A 7,964-nucleotide genomic window follows, 5' to 3' on the forward strand; every position below is an offset into this window, starting at 1 on the left:
TGCTCAAGCTGTTCTCAGGGCTCTCTGCTGTATTCAAGTGAGCTCTGAGCCCCAGCATGCCGGAACTCCAATAAACCCTTTGCTGTTGCATGAGTCAGTTTCTTGGTGGTCTCTTCCTCCAATGCACGCCCTACCTTTACACATGAAGTTTCCACTGATATCTGGCAGCGGCGGATGAGAGACCCCAACGGGCTACTCTCGGGGTAAGTAAGTCGCCTCTTCCTGGTTTCAGGTTTCAGGTTAGGACTTGGAAAAATGGCTGTCGATGAAGAGTGTGAGCTCTCTCCGACAGTGGCTGACAGACGTGTCACAGAGCCACAGGCCACGTCCCTGGGGGACGCCCCAGAGGACTTGGGAAATTTAGTTATAATAGATTCCTCGACTCAGTGATATTTTGTTTTGATTCGGTATTGCCAGCCCATTGGTTATTGCCGGCTTATTGCAGTTATTGCAGTCCTGATCTCAGTGTTGGACGTCCATTGCCTGTCTTTATTGTCTTGTCTTGTCTGTTTCATGAGTCATTGCTTTCACTGTTTGTGGATCTTTCATTATGGGACAGAGCACTTCAATGCTAGATCTCAGTTTAAAGGGCGACTCTTATGGATGGTCTCATAAAATCCCAACACAATTCATGGCAATACTTCTCTGAACTCAGTTCCAGAACTCAGTCTCTAAGGGGAATCACACCAAAGTTCAACCCCAGGTGGACCCAGTCATCTCTTCCAAATGCCACACAAATGACCACAATTAAAACCAAAACACTCGCCAATGGCCCTCATCTTCTTCCATATAGACACTCATCATAACCTCTGGCTGGACGTTTCCATGAGGGGCACAGCCCATGACAGTGTCCAAAACATGCTCCCTTGCCGCTAATTTGCCTAAAGTCAGGGTGGCCTGGAAACCCTTCCAGTGAACCAGGAGTGATCAAATACGCCTGCCATTAATACTGATCTTCTTCTGCAATTTGAGGCCTACTGAATGTCACGTGTAGATTCTTTATGTGAATTTCAGTCATAAGAAAACCCAACCACATCTGCAGTGCTTTGAAGAACTCATTTGACCCAAAGGATCCCAATTCTCACTTGATGAACGTCAAGAACCTAACAGAGGAAGGAGACAAACTTCACGCACAATGACTGCTCTTTTGGCCATTTTGGTTTTGGATGCACACATGGGATCTTTCTTTAGATCTATCAGTTGCAGAGAATCTAAGCCACAGCCTCACACAGGGCATAGCGTTGGATTCAGACACATCCCTTTCCAAAGCAATTAAGCAAAGAGCCACAGGTTATGCCCATTCATTTCCATCTGAAAACTGTTTTCTTCAGACTTCACAAAGGTTTGGTCCGAAACAAAGAACTTCTTGACATTCAAGGCAACAGAACATTATGTAAGCAAAAGGCTCAAAGAAGGGTTTCTCCACTGAGAGTTTACTGGTCACACTGATATCTTTGTTTTCTGAGATGCTCGCCATTCCCTTCATCTATCCAGTACATGGCCATGTCACAGAGCTTGGAGGTGGTACATGTCTTGGACACAAAACCATGAGCCTATTCTGGAGATTGGCCAGAATTCAGAAAGAAAATTGGAAATTACTAAGATCGTTCGTGTTGCCCATCCTTAAGGAAAGCTGCAATCCATTCATTAATTGGGCAGGATGAATGCTGGGAAGCTTTCTACAAGACAGGACAAATCCATTGATGCATTATCTTTTCTAATGTCTACAATCACGGACATAGTGGGATACACAGACTTAGAAACACTCGCCTTGTCAAACGTCTTACTAGAAACAGTTCACCCCCCAAAAAACAAACCACCTTTCCTACCTATTCTCAGAACATGAGACAAAATCATAAACCCAGAATCACACCCACATTGGCACCTCCTTCCCCCAAGTAAGTCTGTGACTCTACGGAGTGTCCTCTGACTGGTGGGCCATACAATGTTCCCCTGAAATGTCCTGTCCTGTCTCAGATCTGTTCTCCTTGGCCAACTCTGTTAAGTTGTCAGAAGCTAGTGTTTTGCCACTACCTGCTTTCTCAGGAAAGGCCCTTCTCCAGAGCTCTCCTTGCTTTTGCCATCCTAACATCAGTAGGTACAAAGAAAGACTGACTCTGTCCTTGGTAAATCCAAACAAGTGAGCCCAATGGGACTGGGACTTGGACTGGCTCTATGTGCCTGGTTTCCAGTATCCCAAGTTCAGAGAGATCCATCACCAAGAAAGTGAGGTGGTGTCACTTCCTTCAGGAACTGAATAAATTCACTGCCTTGTAAACCATTTTGTCCTAATAGTTGCTTCCAAGTGTCCCATTGGATGGAGGCTTCCCCTACTTCCTTTGAAACTTTCACAAGTTAGAATGGTACGTCAACCTTAGGAACCCAGGAAGAGCTATCCACACAGGCCTGGTTTGGTCAATCTCCTCTACATTAAGAAGAGAGAGGCTGATTCAGACACATCCCTTTATCCTGACCAGGGTGTTTGCCATGGAAGATGACTTTTGCTCTCGCAGGTCCTTCATAGCTGACTATATCTTCTCCAGGATTCATTTCTCCATGGATTTTGGAGGTTCTCAGCAGGTGGAAGATCCCCTATATTCCTGTATTGTAACACCAACTCTGTCCCTGCTTTTCTTTAAATTTAGGTTGATAGAACAGTGTATTCTTAGGGCTAATAAAATGTTTGATTTGAGTAGGAATAATCCTGTGGGATGAATAATGGTATTGGGAACCTGAGATATTTATAAAAATATAGAGGTTAAATATATGAATGAAAACCGAAATCTAGGTAATTTTGAAGCCCAGAAAGGCATTGGGCCCTTGATTGGGATACTTAACTTTGATTTACATTGTGTACAGATGTCTCAGATAAATAGATATACAATGGCATAGGACCTTGTACCTTGGATGATTGAATTTTGAAGAGAACATCCAGTCAAAAACGGATAGTAGGTAGGATTAGGTACATAGTTGGTTTAGGAAGAAGAGTGAGTATAGGATTTGGAACAAAAGCTCTAGCGCATTAGGGTTGTGGTTAGAGAGTGAAAGTGAACATAAGTTCATGTGAAGGGTCAGTCACAATGATGAACTGGTGAAAATATGTAGGAAACCACAAATCAATAGAGACATTATGAAATCAGGCAAAGTATAAAGTGAGTGATATGATTAGGCATTTTCAAAAGGGTTGAGTTTGAATATATAATCTTAGGAAGAAACAAATATATAGTCACCAATAGGATTGATATTTGAGAGCATTAGGCAACCTGGACAGGAATGTTTTTAGTAATCCTTGTTCACTTTCCAATCAGACTTCGGTACTAACATAAGTGTGATATTTGCTTTTTGTGTCCCGAATATTACTGTGATAAAATGTATATGTAGATCAGGTGACATGAGTATTGCTTCCACCATTTCTGGCAGTAATATTTTGAAGACCTATAAATAAGTATTGCTTGTATAAAAAGGTGTGCCCTGTGTCTATGAATATAGAGATAATGCATGAATAGACCACACTTTTAATAAAAAATATAGCTGGTTCCACTTTAAATAATGGATTGAATTGATATCTGAAAATATATAAGATATATTATATTGATATAAAATTATTCATTCCAACCAGTTATACATCTATTGTTAATATAAGGGTTATTGTTTATCATGAAAGGTGTGTAAGTTTCACTTCAAAAGTGATAATGAAAATTGAAAATAATGTGTTTTCTAAAGAAGTCTCATGAAAAGAATAGTCAAGAAACATGGATGAATACATGTGTTCTGAAGAAGAAATTGATTGAAAGTCAAACAAAAGCCTATAAATTTGCAAAATTGTGGATGAAAAATATATCCTATGATGTGCATAACCTGAAGAAATCATAATGTACCAGTGTTGAATAAAAAAGAACGTCAAAACACACAGCATGTCCCATAGGAATCTACTCACATTGATGTTAAACTGGGTCAGTTACTGTAGAAATATTACCATTTGTGTGCACCATTCACTGAAGTTAGTTGCACTAGTAGGAAACAAATATGTATATCAGGTGGATAAATATTTATGAGAATAATCTTGTGAAATTTTGATTATAAATCCACATACATGAATATGAATGAATTTAGGGAGTGTGAAATAATACAAATATATTTCATATTTTGAAAAATCTGGAGACTATATATATATATATAAATATATATATATATATATATATATATATATATATATATATATATATATATATATATATATATATATATATACACACACAGACATTATAAAGTAGCAATATATATGCCAATCGAAATTCACCATGAAATATATATCATGCTCAGTTGCAAAAATATTCATTTTACTGAACATGGATTTATGTATAATGTTGTTCATCTAGGAAGCTCACCCATAGGTTGAATTTTCAGATCCAACAGTGTTTAGGAGCTGTGATGTCTTCTGGCAGTTTGTATCTGCCAAGTAAGCCACCTCACAAGAATGTACGTGTGGTACCAGGTAGGATTCTTTATGTGCATATAAAAATACATGTGCTGAATATGCTACAGAGAAAGGGAGACAAGAATTGATATATTTGTTAACTTTAAAAACGCATGGAGAGCTATTTTAACAAAAAATTGAGTAGATTTATAACTCCTACCTTATATAATGCAAAAGGCAAGTCCAACTATACAACATCCCTCCTCTGAATTGCTTGTATTTATAATCTGTCTGGGTAATTTTTCTCCATCTTATTAGGATTAGTAATCAGAGTCTAATAGGGTAGGGTTTAGTGTCAGGGTTTCAGTATTTCAATAGGAAAATTGGAAAATAAATTGAATGTGTTTGTAAATATGTGCTACACAAAAATCTTCCCACTCTTATCCAGAAGAATGCTTTGGCATTACCGTCGCCACAAGTAAGACACAATTAGAGGAGAAGAGTTAGAAAATCTGTGAATACATATCTGGAATGGAATATGCTCAGGAGTTCACAACCTTGGAGGTGGTGGAGGAGTTTCCAAAAGTAAGGGACAGGGTACACACTCCATGAACATAGAGCTCTGCAGGCCTATAGACTTCTTGAGAAACTGCCTCTGAGGTTGGGCACTAGAAATATATGGTGTTGTCAGGAGCTTTAGCTTTTTATAGTGAGACCATCAGAGCTGGGTCTGCATCTATGTGTCCTGGAGGACATGGTTTCTTATTTTCCAATTAACATGAGGCAGTAGTGCTGAATCCTCTCTTTGTAGGTAAACTGTGGCCACTGGAGTCTAACTGTCTCCCCGTGTGGACTGTGAAGCCATTTGGTCATTCTCCACTTTTCCGGGTGTTTCTTGCTGCTGCACTGGGAGTTTGGTATTTTCTTCACGAAATACAAGAAGTTCAACTGGGACACAGTGCTGGAGGGAGTTCTGTCACGTGTGGTGGGTCAGGGTATGCATGAGCATGCAACAAACAGGCTTCGATACCACATAGCTTGCCCCCTTGACCATAGCAACCTGATTCTTTAAATTACCCTGAAACCTCTCCATATAACAGGATGCCTTCACTTATAATGGTCTCTTGGCTGCACCATGTCATTCTAAAGATATTTGGAATCCAATGGCAGATCCTCATGGATTTCCACCACAGATGTTTTATCACACATCTGCCCAGCACTGCAATAGGCTCTCTACTTAGCAGGCCCCAACTTACTGGCATTTCTGTTCTACACCATAGTCATGAAACCCTATCAATCAAGGCACTGTCTGGTACACTCATGATCAGCAATAAGACATCCAAAGGTTCTGCATGCCATCTGGTCATGGGAATTTCAAAAATTTCATGGTATTTATCTAGCCATTTTTCAAGGATCAAGTTGGAGGCACTGTGAGTTTCAATTCATTCAGGAACCATTAAACGGTGAGGAAGCTGATTTCAATGAAAACTCTGGAGAACTCTCACAGGCAAGGTTACCAAAGAGTGTCCAAAAAATCACATGAAGCTAGGCCTATTGAGGTCTACAACTGAGGTACATGAGTGTTTTCATCTCACCTATGACTGTCAAGTTTTTCGGAATAAAATTTTGTGATATCTTGGCTGAGATTCCCCATGCTCTGTGCAAAGCCACCCTGGGCCTAGATCTCAGTTTCCAAGGGTGAATATCATGCGTGGCCTCCTAAAATCCCAACACAATTCATGGCATTACTTCTCTGAGGTCAGTTCCACAACTCAGTTTCTAAGGGGAATCACACCAGAGTTCAAGCCCAGGTATACCCAGTCATTTCTTCCAACCGCCACACAAATGACAAAAATTAAAACCAAAACACTCCCACATGGCCCTCATCTGCTTCCATATAGTCACTCATCAAGACAGGGTTCAAAATAAGCTTTCTTGCCCCTCATTTGCCTAATGTCAGCATGGCCTGGACACCAGGAGTGTAAACCAGGAGTGATCAAATAAGCCTGAACTTAATACTGCTCTATTTCTCCATTTTGAGGCCTACTGACTGTCACTTATAGATTCTTTATGTGATTTGGAGTCATGTGAAAACCCAAGCACCTATGCAGGGCTTTGAAGAACTCATTTGACCCAAAGAATCCATATTCTCACTTGATGCTGGTCAGGAACCTAAGAGAAGAAGGCAAGAGAATTCATCCACAATGACTGATCTTTTTGCCATTATGGTTTTGGATGCACACATGGGATCATTCTTTAGATCCATCAGGTGCTGAGAATCTAAGTCACAGCCACACACAAGGCCTAGAGCCTGATTCAGACACATCCATTTCCAAGGCAATTAAGCAAAGAACCACAGGTGATGCCCATTCATTTCCATTTGAAAACTGTTTTCTTCAGGCTTCACAAAGGAGTGGCCTGAGGAAAAGACTATCCTGACATTCAGGGCAACAGAACAATAGGTAAGCAAATGGCCAAAAGCAGGATTTCTCCACTGAGATTTTCCTGGTCACACTGATATCTGAGTTTTCTGAGATGCTCGCCAATCTTTTCAGCTAGCCAGTACATGGCCATGTCACAGAGCTTCGAGGTGCTACATATCTTGGACACAAAAACATGATCCTATTCTGGAGATTGGCCAGAATTCAGAAAGAAAACAGGAACTTAGGAAGATAGCACGTGTTGCCCATAGATAAGGCAAGCTGCAGTCCATTCATAAATTGGGCAGGATGAATTATGGGAAGATATATACAAGATAGGACACATCCATTAATGCATTCTCTTTTCTAATGTCACAACCACGGACACAGTGGGATTCACAGACAATGAAACACTCGCCTTCTCAAACGATTACTACAAACAGTCCACTCCAAAACAAACAAACCGCCTTTCCTACCTATTTTCAGATCATGAGACAAAACAACAAATCCACACCCACTCCCACAAAGGCCCCTCCTTCCCCCAAGTACGTCTGTGACTATTAGGAGTGCCCTCTTACTGTTGGGCCATACTATGGTCGCCCGAAATGGCCTGTCCAGTCTCACATCAGAATCCCTGGCCAACTCTGTGAAGTTGTCAGGAAACTGTGGTGAGCCACTACCTGCTTTCTCAAGAAAAATCCGTCTTCAGTACTCTGCTGGCATTTGGCCATCTTCACATCAGTAGGTACCAAGAAAGACTGACTGTGTCCTTGGTAAATCCAAACAAGTGAGCCCACTGGGACTTTGATTGGGACTGCTTCTGGTTGCTTTTCATCTTGGATACCAAGTTCAGAGAGTTCCATCACCAAGAAAATGATGTATGTCACTTTCTTTGGAACTAAATGAGGTCACTGCCTTGGCAACCACTTTGTCCTAACAGTTGCTTCCAAGGGTCTCATGAGATGGAGTCTGCCCCTACTTCCTGTGACACTTTCGCAAGTTGGAATGGTATATCAACCATAGGCACTCGGGAACAGCTCTCCACACAGGCCTGGTTTGGTCCATCTTCTCTACAATAAGAAGTGAGAGGCTGATTCAGATACATCAATTTATCCTGACCAGGTTGT

The sequence above is a fragment of the Callospermophilus lateralis genome, unplaced genomic scaffold, assembly GCF_048772815.1.
Source record: "Callospermophilus lateralis isolate mCalLat2 unplaced genomic scaffold, mCalLat2.hap1 Scaffold_72, whole genome shotgun sequence".
Lineage (NCBI taxonomy): Eukaryota > Metazoa > Chordata > Mammalia > Rodentia > Sciuridae > Callospermophilus > Callospermophilus lateralis.